Source organism: Sebastes fasciatus, chromosome 13, assembly GCF_043250625.1.
Source record: "Sebastes fasciatus isolate fSebFas1 chromosome 13, fSebFas1.pri, whole genome shotgun sequence".
NCBI lineage: Eukaryota > Metazoa > Chordata > Actinopteri > Perciformes > Sebastidae > Sebastes > Sebastes fasciatus.
Window position 1 is genome coordinate 23,318,243 of NC_133807.1, and position 13,314 is coordinate 23,331,556.

The following is a 13,314-nucleotide window of genomic DNA, read 5'->3' on the forward strand; positions in this document are numbered from 1 at the left end:
GTGTCACTAAAAAAAGTCAAAATTCTCTGATTCCAGCTTCTTAAATGTGAATATGTTCTGGTTTCTTTACTCCTCTATAACAGTAAACTGAATATATTTGAGGTGTGGACAAAATAAGACATTTAAGGACGTCATCTTGGGGTTTGGAAAACTCATTTTTCACCATTTTATAGGCCAAACAACTAATTGATTTATTGAGAAAATAATCAACAGATTAAACAACAATGAAAATAATAGTTGCAGCCCTACTTTGCGGTCCTGGAGACCACAGTCTGTCTTCAACTGCTCAAAACATACATAACATTGTTTTATTGGCTTGATACTTCATGACTTTTCCAATTAGATTATCTGGTTAATATAATTTTGAACTGATGATATGTTTCAGAAGTCCACCATAGAAAATGATGCATTACTTTTGTTACTTTTATATATTTCTTTGTCTGTGAATGACGTTTTGGCTAACAAAATGAAAATATTCGTTCCTGTAAAGTCCATATACCATATAAAACATGTTAATATTACAACTTTTTTCTCGTTAACTTCGGACTTTATTCTCATATTACAAAAAAAATTCTTGTAAACTTATGACTTTATTCTCATAATATTACGACTTTTTTTTCTCGTAAATTTATTAATTTATTCTCATAAAATGACTTTATTCTCGTAATCTCAGATTTTTTTTTCCCTCAATGTGGCCCTAATAGTGTTACCTGTATACTCTTTAGAGTTACTATGAGTGGGCATCTATCTTGTTTATCTCGTGTGCGCGCACGAGGACGCACTAGTAAAGACATCGAAGAAGAAGAATACTAGCAAGGAAACGTGGACGCAAACATTTCTGGATAAAAAAAACTTAAAAAAATTGGTTTTGCAAATGTTTTACGTGGACAGAAATACTCCCAACACGTTTGTTAGACGTCACGGACAAACACAACGTGATTTGGTGAGTAACAATGAATGTTAACACAGAACTGATTAGGCTAATTAGAGGCGTCACAGGTCAGTTAACGTGGTGCAGGTTCAGGTGTGTTTTACGACACATCTTCAGGGATGAGGACACATCTTTATGTCTCTTTATGCAGGATTTCTTCATTTATTTATATATTTACTAAACCTTAATATAAATAGCGTCTGAAAATCTGCATATGCAAAAGTTAAACATTTTTGTGCAAAATCCATGCAAGCCTTTGCAAACACCAGTCTCATTTAAACAGAATAATATGTACTGTAAAGTGTTTTATTATTTTGAATTATGAATGTCACGACAGCAGAAAGACCTTTTAAAAAAATTTGATTTATAGAGGCAAACTATGTCAGAGCCAGGGGAAACTTTGAAATAAAATAATTTTTTTTTTAGTTATAAATGGTTTTAATGTACTGTTTCATTTCCAAATATTATAAAAAAAAAGAGTTTAGACTGGCTATATTTGGATTTATGAATATGAAATCTTGCTAAAATGATGATCACATTTATGATATTTAATTATTATTATTTTGTTTGCTATTGTTATTATAGAAACCAAACAGTACATGATAAGATAAGATATTCCTTTATTAGTCCCGCAGTGGGGAAATTTGCAGTGTACAGCAGCAAAGGGGATAGTGCAAAAAACAAGATGCATCAGATAACACAGTTAATACAGTAATGACAATAAACAGACTATTAACAAAATTGCACAGGTGGAAAATGAAATGAAATTCCACCTGAAAATATTGCACAGTATGAATTATGCCAGTACAACCAAAAAAAGAGTCAATATTAACAGTAACATAACAAGACACCTCCTTCCTAAATGTGTTGGTGTGAGGACAGAAGGAGCTAAATGGATGGCCACATGAATCACAGTGTTAATGAGATTATTCCTGGAGGTGGAGGTTGATGTTGACTGTGCATTTTACCCAGAAATCCTCCATCTTTCCTGTCTGCAGCAGTGCAGCGCTCTGTCACCCTGAGTGACGAGGGGTTTGAAGGCCTCACAAGTTTTATGTTGCTGTTTGTGTAGGAAGACTTTGGCTGGCAGTGTGTTGGCATCATGCAGTCCAAGAGCTGCTCCTCGCTGGCTCTGAAAAACTGGGATTTGGTTTGCTGGGACTTGGAGGCTAAATCTGGCTTTGCCAGGCCTTAATCTCGGGCACTAGGTCACTGGAGCACACTGTGACTGGCATACAGGGGGTACAAATCAGATGCACATGTGTGTAATTTGCATGTATAGAGAGAACATGTGTGTTTACGTAGCATCCTGATCTGTAGCTTAATATTAATGCCAGCTGCAGGGCTGGATTTTAACACTGGTGTGTGAGTTAAAATGACACAAATTAAGCAGATTTTCACAAGAAAGAGGGGACGTGGTGTTTGACTTTGTGCATTTAGGAAATCTGGCTTAAGCTGCAATGTCTGTGTGATCTATTTAACCCCCCTGCATTGATTAAACTGGTGACGTTTTGGCGTTATGATGAAGGATATTGAAGATCATTCTCTAATATTTTTCTAAATAAATCACGTTGTTCCTGTAAAGATTTTCCACCGATTATTAATCATCTATCATTATCTCAGTTTGGCTTCAGACTGCAGCTGCTGTCAGTGTTGGTTATATAATAATAAAGATGTATTTTTAAGTAATGTAATTGACCTATTGATACTAATAATGTAATTAGAACAGTTATGGGATTCATCTTCTGGCTTGTTTGTCTTCTGTTATTAGCAGCAGTTGAGATAGATAGGGCTGCCCCCTCTTAGTCGAGTAGTCAGCTAATCGATTGTTTTGGTCTCAGTCGACTCTGATTTCTTTTGTCCATTAGTAATTTTTTATCCTTTTTTTCATGCTGAATATTATTTCCGATAAACTTATGAGCACATCTCTGGTAAACACAGGATTTAAAGTGGTGCTTTTGTGTGATTCTTTGCAGAGAAACTCAGTTTTACAGATCTGTGATTCGTACGAGTTTTAGTCGACTAAGAATTTCTTTGGTCGAGGACAGCCCTACTTGAAAGTGCTGGATATTGATGCGTTTTGGCAGAATTATAACAGTACAAATGAACTGAACAATGGACTCAAGGAGCAGCTGAACATGTTACTGATATAATACATGAACTGGATAAACTACTAGTGTTCATTAAGATCTCTGGCTTTGGTACAAATTGCAGAAGAGAAATATATTCTGAAAACTTTTTTATTTTCTGTTAAATTTACTCTTTTTAGTGGACTTCAGTGGGATATCGCCAAATATTATACTAGGGTAGCAACTAACGATTATTTTCAGTGTTGATTAATCTGTTGATTAGTTTTGCGATTAATCGATTAGTTGTTTGGTCTATAAAATGTTGTTTCCCAAAACCAAAGAGGACGTCCTCAGATGTCTTGTTTTGTCCACAACTCAAAGATATTCACTTTACTGTCATAGAGGAGTAAAGAAACCAGAACATATTCCCATTTAAGAAGCTGGAATCAGACAATTTAAACTTTTTTTTCTTAAAAGATTACTCAAACCGATTTATTGATTATCAAAATAGTTGGCGATTAATTTAATAATTGACAACTAATCGATTAATCATTGCAGCTCTATATTATATCCTTCAAACTCTCTCAAAACCCAAACATAAAACTTGTGGTCAAGATAAAAACAAAGCAGTATTTCCCAGATTTCACGACAGCAGATAAATGTAAATGTATAAACTGTGTGAAGAACAGAATCCTTCATTAACTTGACTTATACACTTGATTTCCTGCTCTGTGTGTAATGGACTCGCGTCTCCGTCGGCCCAGGCAGCGGCTCTTCTCAGCTGTGGAGGAATGCATCGTATTTTCTTCCCATTACCAACCTGCCAACTCCTGGCTCCGTCTGCTGCAGCACATCCCATCAGCCCACAGGCTCAGCTGACTGATCGATAGACCACTTAGCGGCCGTGAGCTACACATCCCAGTCATTTGACCCGCTGGAGCTGTGGGAATGGCCACGCAATCCAATAAGCATCGAGCCAATGAGACAAGCGAGCTGGACTGCCAACTGGAGGAACTTCCTCCTCCCTGAGAGGCTGTTGGGAGGATATCGTGCTCTGCTGCAGATCAGACCTGTTTCTACTATCGTCACACACTCATGGTGAGATAAAGATGTGGATCCTCAATGAGATATCGATTCTGCCTCCATCTTAATAAAGAAACGGCCCAATAAAGACATCTGAAATAATTCCAAAATCCAAATCTTCATAACAAGTTCAGGGAAAGACAGGGACGTATCCTTCATTCTGTATATCACTATTTAAACTTATTGTATACTATATGGTATTTTGAAAATGAATGACTTGAGCGTACACCTGAAACAACTCACGATGGAGTTGGTAATTTGAGACCAAATGTTAAAAAGTAAAACTAAAAATGTGACTCAGAAATTAAGTTTCCTGGCAAGAAGTAACTTAAAACTTGAACGAACTTGTTACACATATATTATACACAATATTATATATTGTAGTATAGTGAAAAAGCATTTTCCTGCAGCGTTGGTGCTTTCTCAAGGTGCCCTAATCAATATTTCTCTATTAACAAATGACAAAGTATAATGTGAAAGTGTCACCCAGCTGTGCGGTTCCTCGCAGCATTATGGAGCTATTTAACATATTTAAGCTCGCAGCTGTTTCCCCCCCAAAAAACCCTGCACTGTACACAACCTGTTCAGCACCAAACAACAAACAAGCAACGCTAGAGACGGAGAGAGATGGTGAATATCTAGCAGCCAGATATTTCTCTCAGGAGTTGGTTGAAATGAATGCTGATGTTGCTCTGCGTCTGCTGGATATGTAAATAGAAAACAGTTTGCTCACACGTAACAACTTTGTGTTTACTGCCAGTTCTGCTGCAACCAAACTGTAAAAACAAAAATCAATTAATTCAGCTACAGATTCAAATATATGATTCTCTTTGTGGGTTGACGAAACAAAAGCGATTACATTCTTAAAACTGCATCGTCACAAAGCTTTAGATTAAGGCAGTTTGTCTCCTTTAATACAACGTTGATATTTTGGACGGTTTTCACAAAATTACTCTCAAAGAAGAAGAATTAATGACTTTATTCATAATCAGTTAATCTGTATAAAAAGTTCAACATCTACTCATAACATTGAATATTAATAAGTTAATATAAATTTACAAAACTCTAGTCTGAGTGATGTTACATGTAGTCGTGATGCTTCGTTCTGGGACATCCGGACCAAACAGCAGACAGACTGCAGCATATGAAGCCGCCTGAGACAAAGATTAGAGACCCTCATAACTGCAGCAGATGGAGACGATAGTTCGCAAACACTTAAGTTTACAATCCTCTATTGCCAACAAAACAATCTTATAATAAATTCCTGCCAAAAGGCCCACAAAGGAAGCCGGAGCCACCTGCTCTACTGTTTCACTGCTGTGAATGAGAGGAAACACGCCGGCATCGTTCTCCTTGCCTCTCTCCTTCTTCTCTCTCTCTATTAAGTCACACAGGACGCTGTAATTCACTTTCACTAATGCCGCTCTGCAGCAGCCAGTGAAGTATAGAAAATTATCAAACATTTCCCAGCAACCTTATAGATCTCAAGTAACAGCTGCTCAAAAATAAACCCTCCACAGACTTCATAGGCCCGACACCTCCTCCATAGAATTATTATTAACCAGATGTAATGAAGGGTGAAGCCATTTAAACTCAGCTTACCAATCATTTTTATTTATCTGTCATAAATCCTTCATATAGAATAAATTAAGTCATTTAAGACTGTACATTTAAATAGGACTTTTGACTATAAGAGAGGAAGAGAATTAATGTGTTTATGATACATTTTTGTCTTTATAATGTGCCTTTTTTTGTACTTACACATGAATGTAAAATTGTGACTTAACTGGTTGTTGCTCATGTTTTGGAGTTAGCCACGCTTTTTAGTACTTTTGTGTCTCCCTGTGGTCGTTTTGCGTCTCTTAGTGGTTATTTTGCATCTCTTAGTGGTCATTTTTTGTCTATTTATGGTCATTTTGCGTGTCCTTGTGGTCATTTTGTGTTACTTTGTGGTCTTGTGGTAATTTTGCATCTCTTTGGTGTCAATTTGAAATTTTGACTTTGTGTTCGTTTTGCATCTCTTTGTGGTTGTTTTGCGTCTTTGTGGTCATTTTGTGTCTCTTTGTGGTCATTTTTCATCTCTTGTGGTCATTTTGCATGTCTTTGTGGTCATTTTGCATCTCATTGGCATCGCCCCTGCTTGTGGGACTGCCTTACATTTATATTATTAAAATATCATCATTATATGAAGTAAGAAGCTAGCTAAACCGTTCCAGAAATGTGGACTCGCGCTTGTTTTCGATACCTTAATTCACCTTACTTCACTCTGTAATCTGATTGGCTACAACCTGATTAGTTATCCTCCCATCTCCACCTCATGATCTCAGACGATGGAGAGGAGAGAGCAGTCGGAGGCCTTGGAGGAGTCTGAGTGCCAGCAGATAATGCAATGAAGGCCAGACAGTTGATCCTATTGATGACTCCTGGAGGCTGAGAGAATGGTGAGAAAGTCTTGGCGCCAGGCGGACATTAGTCTGAGAGGACATTAAGCCTTCTACTTACAGTAAAACACCAACAATCTGATGAAAGGGAGAACAGTAAATATGATTGCAGATAGTATCATGCAAATAGGTGATATGTTCTTCCCTCTCTGTTAATCCTCCCCCGACTGGAGGTCGAGCTGACCCCTAAAAATCCACAAAATCCTCAGCAGAAGTTTCTTTCCTTTATTCATCAGAGTATAGATTGACCTGAAGGGAGAATTTTATTAATTAATTATTTTCTTTTTAAGTCTTTATTTAATTTAATTCTATTCTACTACTAAATTTGATAACATTTTCCTCTTTATTGTGTTTTTAAATGTTCTAATGCATCACTTTGCTTTATGTATTTGTTATTTAAAGATACTGATTGTGAATTAGAGTTGTCTAATGTGCATCTCATATTAAAGCATAGTTTTTGCCTGCACTGTTTGGTATTAAATGTAATATTTAGCTAATTTATACAAACTTAATTATCCCTTAATCTGACATTTCTTTGCAGACACTTGTACACATCGTGAGAGAGCAGGGTGAGACTTTAACTGTCTTGCTTGCGGTCAATTTCTTCTTGTAAGACGTGTGGCTGCTGATGCACTAATTAGCGGTCACTGATTAAAAAGCTCCTCTAATGAGTAGGATAAATTACCATCCCAGGATGAAAAAGAAATCTTAAGAGTACACAGTATATCCTCTAAAAGGCTATTATCTTTTTATCTGTCCTATAAATAACAATGTCTAATAGCGCCTGTATTTTTGGCTCACCAACTGGGTTTGGTTTTGGCACGGTTTGGCACTTTTTGCCTATTGCACTTTCTATAGAGAATAAAATGCTTTATGCTCTCTGAATGGGACATAAAGCTGTATCACATGGTTTATTCTGTACACATTTGCAGAGAGATGATTGCAGTTGCCCAGTAGCTTAAGTATGTGTTCCTTTATCTGCTCTATTTTACAATAATGAATGTCCAAACCAGTGGGCAACCTCCGGATCTGAAAAGTGAAGCCAATGCAGAAGTGCCTTAAACTTGCATTCTTTCTAACAGCCAGCAGGGGGCGACTCCTCTGGTTGCAAAAAGAAGTCTGACTGTATAGAAGTCTATGAGAAAATGACCCTACTTCTCACTTGATTTACTAACTCAGTAAACATTGTAAATGTAGTAGGTTGGAAATGCTACATGTTTAGTTTTTATTTAAACAGACACCCCCTCTATTTTTTGTTAATAATTGAACTATTCTAACAGTTTTGACACAGTCCTTATTTCAAGGTATTACACCTTCCTATCAGTAGATGGCGCTGTGGTGCTGCTGTGGATCAATGAGGGAGACTGTAGCCACGTGCTCTGCTCATGCGCAGTTCAGAAATAAACAAGCTGTGGCTTGAGCTAAAACGCTAACTTTGGTCCTCTCTCTATTAATCCACAGGTACGGAAAAACTCATTTTTAGATCTTTAGTTTGCATCAGCATCAAATGTGAATGTAATATGAATCGTTTGGTAATGTTGTAACATGATTTTGACATGTTTGGGAAGCGTAGCAAGCTCCACTTCGTAGCTAAAAGCTCGCCATGTGGAGTAGTTCTGTCCGTGAACTCCAGTTTACACAGTAGTTTTGTAAGTGTAAGAAATGTATTCCAATTGTTGAAAGAGTATTAGCCAGCCAGCTGTGAGTAAACACAGTGATGAGTAAGATACCATATTCAAACTATTCCCACATCTCCGGTCACTTGCTAACATGTCGTGGTCGTACCATATTAGCACGCGCTGCTGTGAAGTGCACGTGTGAGAGAGTATAATGTGTAAGGATGCTGTAGGAAGGTTTTGTGTCTAATGTGATAATGCTGAATGAGTGTTAGGTGAACTGTATATGTTAATATGTGAGTGTCTGTAGGTATTAGGGTAAAGTGAATGTGTGTTTTGAGTTACAGTATATTATGCTGGTATATATTAGTATTTTGAGTTGAGCTAATTTCTGTTTATGGGGAATATAGTATGTTAAATCATTTGAGCTCATATGCACTTTTAAGTCAGACAGCAAGATAATGTGACTGAATTGTATGCAATTGTGTTCAGAAATAAACAAGCTGTGGCTTGAGCTAAGACGCTAACTTTGGTCCTCTCTCTATTAATCCACAGAAACGATATTTATATATATGGCTACACAGTGCTTCCTAGCCTGTGTAACCCTTGCTGCCGGTCCAGATTTCCCCTAGGTCTGGTGCCGGTAACATAAACATGAGTTTATGGTCTCAATCACTAGTTTCAAGTCTTCTTCAATACAGCATGATGTTCATTTAGTAAATTATGGTCCCATTTAGAGTCAAATAGACCATAAAGCAGGGGATGCTTTAGGGCGTGGCTACCTTGTGACTGACAGCTCGCTACCACGGCGTTGTCCAGTCTGGGAGTTGTTTCTGTCTTACAACTTTAACCCTTTCACAGTGTGTTTTCAGTTCATGAAAGTTAATTATAACATTTTTGGTCACCAAAAAATTCAGCGTTTGGTCGCACTTAGCTCCAACGTCTCGTGTCACTTCTGGTTGCAAAAAAACAGGATGGCGACAGCCAAAATGCTGAACTCGAGGCTTCAAACCGGCAGTCCACAAACCAATGGGTGACGTCACGGTGACTACGTCCATTCCTTATATACAGTCTATGATCCAGACTCTGATATAAACACAATAGAGTGTGGAAGAAAAAATGGTGTGTGATTTTTTTTTTTTTTAAAAAAGCACAAAAAAATTACATTTCTCTTTTGATGTTCTGCTTACAGGATAAATGAGAGAAGAGATGCCTGACGTGAAACAAAGTTAATGAGACCTACTTCGCCACTGGCCATGTCTGGCTTCTGCTGCACTGTTAACAGTAAGTAAATACTTGGCTTCATCATTCCGTGATACAGCACCATTTTGTCGTACAACACATCTGCAGAATAATGGCCCCCAGTATATCCAGCATGTGCCCTATAATCTGATGTCAGCTCCATCCCTCTGGAGCTGACTGAACACGCACACACACACACACACACACACACACACACACACAGTTTATAACCTATTTGTGGGGTCAGAAGACAGCTTGGACCTCCCGCTCCACCCCTCACCGTGGCCATCAGGCTCCCCAGAGGAGAAGGTTAGCAGATGCCTCTGAATCAATTTGGCCAAAGACCCGTAACGACCTCTGCTGTAATTAGTGGGGATGTTTGGAGTGTAGATACTCGCTCTGTCCAGCTGACATACAGAGAGCACCGCTGTCACTGTGCTGCCATGGCTGAAGCAGGTCAGGACTCAAAGGTTTTCTGTTTATTAGGGCTGTTAAAGTTAAGGCAATAATGCAACTTGCAATTTTTAGGTTGTAGCGGGCTCAGATTTAAAGCTACAGTGAAGATGCTGGCATCATATGAAACCATGTCCCGAAAGGAGGCTAAATAACGCTCCAAAGTTACGCTAAATTTTGGTGAGGAAAAACTGGCATGACCTCTGACCTCAAGATATGTGAATGAAAATGGGTTCTATGGGTACCCACGAGTCTCCCCTTTACAGACATGCTCACTTTATGATAATCACATGCAGTTTGGGGCAAGTCATAGTCAAGTCAGCACACTGACACACTGACAGCTGTTGTTGCCTGTTGGGCTGCAGTTTGCCATGTTTTGATTTGAGTGTATTTTTATGCTGAATGCAGTACCTGTGAGGGTTTCTGAACAATATTTCTCATTGTTTTGTGTTGTTAATTGATTTTCAATAATAGATATATACATACATTTGCACAAAGCAAGCATATTTGCCCACTCCCATGTTGATAAGAGTATTAAATACTTGACAAATCTCCCTTTAAGGTACATTTTGACCAGATAAAAAATTTGATTAATTTGCGATTAATCCTGATTAACTATTTTAATCGATGTACAGCCCTACTATTTATTGATACATTTATTTTACATGGACAGAATATAATAATCAGCATTTCAATAAATGTAAAAATATACATCTCTAACTGAACCTGAGATGCATGCAAAAATATAATCAATTAATAATAAGTAAGAATCTTTTCATGTTTATATGTTGTCATAATCTCCACTATAGATGACCAGTGAAAATCTGACTTCCAATGATAGAAATACAATATGGTGATCATCAATAAGAAAATCCACTACTGGTTCAAAAACATTATTTTCATGTTATTTTTATTTGTTCAGACCGAGAAGTTTTTTTTTACAAAATGTTCAACCTCTTTATAAGACCTGTTAATGTCGATATTTATAACTGCACCAAATGATGTAACCCGCTACCTCAAAGAAATAACCAAAAATAATGGTACATTTTCCACAAAGCCATCACCTGACCCGTTTCACTTGACTTTCCTTATTTTACCTTTTGATTTGACTCTAGCATGTGCAAACACATCAGTATGAAGAACAACACATGGATCGCCTTTGAATTTAAATTGAATGAAATCTCATGTTTCTGCATGTTTGCGTGTGCAGTTCACGTCTTTGTATCGTAAATGAGGGAGCACCCAGGCACAGAGACGGACTGGAAACGCCCACAATTACCATGTGAATGAAGGGGTGAAGGTGCATGTGTGTGTGTGTGTGTGTGTCTGTAGGGGGGTTAACCCATCATTAAGATGCTGTGTGTCCGCTGCATGAGCGACATGCAGGCAGACAAAGAGCGAGCAGCCGCTGTGTATCTGGCGGTGGGCTGCCACAACCTCAGCGTCAGTCCTGCCAGGCTCAATGAGGAGGGGGAGGGGAACTCTGTATATCAGAGAGGCAGCCTATCGGATCCAATAAGCCATCACAACATGTTGGAGTAGAATCGAGCCAAAAAGAGAAGCTACGGCTTTCACTAACAGTGGTGACCATATCCACATCGTCTTTCAGTCCCAGTTTGTGCCTGTTATCATTACATTTGAGTTACAGAGCTAACAGTCCGTTTCTCTTCAAGTTAAATCCCTGGAGATCTTTGAAAAACAGGAAGGCCGTTCCAGCATTCAACCATCTGATTTAAAAAATAAAATTTTGAACCTGTTTTCAAAGCTGCAACTTTACCTGCCTAAAGACTACAGATGTAAATTAGCATTCTTGCTAAGCATGTTACATGTATTGTATACTGATGTTCATTAACACACTCTGTCCCTATTAAATAAATATAATTAAGACCATAACCAGAGATGTTTGATATTAAAGCAGTATTTATAGTTTTTTTCTGGCCACTTGGGGGGGCAACACAACAAGCTTTAAGCACAACAGTGATCTATTACCACCTTATAAAGTGGCGAATGTATTAGCAAACAGTTGCATATTTACTAATCACACAAACACAGAGCAACATTTACTATCATGTTTGAGTCATGTTTCTGTCCACCTGATGGATGTAAGTCTAGTATAAAGTCCTAAAACCCAGAAATGAATTATCATTTTAGCACTTCTGGTTCCCTCGTCTTAAAGTCAATGGGTTTTTTGAATGGGTTTTTAGTTAGATGCCTGAAATAAGGTCTGAGGTTAACACAAAAACCCAATGGAAAAATCCCATTGTCTTTTTGTTGAGGGGGAACCTAGGGCGATGCTAACTTCCTGGTTGGCCTACAAAAATACATCATCACTGCAGCATTCTCTTTACACTCTTTATAGCTCTGTTTTGGTCTCCACCAACTCCTGAGAAGCTATATCTTTCTCTTTAGCAGTTAATCGCTCACTAACTTTGTCTGTTCTTTGGTGCTGGTCAGGTGGTGTGCAGTTGGTTTATCAGAGCTTCTTCATTGAAAACAGCTGCCTGCTGGGGCTGAAAAATTAAGTTGATGCAAGAGTGAACCAAACACGGTAAAGTTGCAGGATGTAGTTTGTGCTGCAACTGAACTGAGGGGTGTTTCAGTCAAGTAATTAATACTCTTATTAACATGGGAGTGGGCAAATATACTTGATTTATGCAAATGTATGTTTATATTTATTATTGGAAATCAATTAATAATTCAAAACAATGACACATATTGTCCAGAAACCCTCACAGGTACTGCATTTAGCATAAAGAATATGCTCAAATCATAACATGGCAAACTGCAGCCCAACAGGCAACAACAGCTGTCAGTGTGTCAGTGTGCTGACTTGACTATGACTTGCCCCAAACTGCATGTGATTATCATAAAGTGGGCATGTCTGTAAAGGGGAGACTCGTGGGTACCCATAGAACCCATTTACATTCACATATCTTGAGGTCAGAGGTCAAGGGACCCCTTTGAAAACAGCCCATGCCAATTTAACTTCCTTCGCGACAAACTAGTATGACATGGTTGGTACCAATAGATTCCTTAGGAATCCTCTAGTTTCATAAGATACCAGTATCTTCCCTCTAGCTTTTAAACTAGGCCCGGTACAACCTCTGTAAGATTGACTGCATTAAAGAAATTAGTGGCGTTAACGAGTTATTATCGCGTTAACTTTGACAGCCGTGGTATATTTTCATTCATAATAACAGGATAATTAGGTTTCCAAAAGATTTAGAAATGTATTTAAAAAAATCAATAAAAAAATCTACGACTTACATTTAATAATAACACGAGATGCACAATCTGGGGCTGCAGCATCTCATAGGCAAAAAAATACTAAATCTCAGCCCTTCTATCTTCATCCAGTGATGTTGTGGCCAGAGAGAGCATCAGAGATGTAAAGGGAGGAGGAGGGTGGTGGTTAGGGGAGGGGCTGAGAGAGGGAGAAAGAGAAGAGGGGAAGAGGCGGACACTCAGCGGCAGCAGGT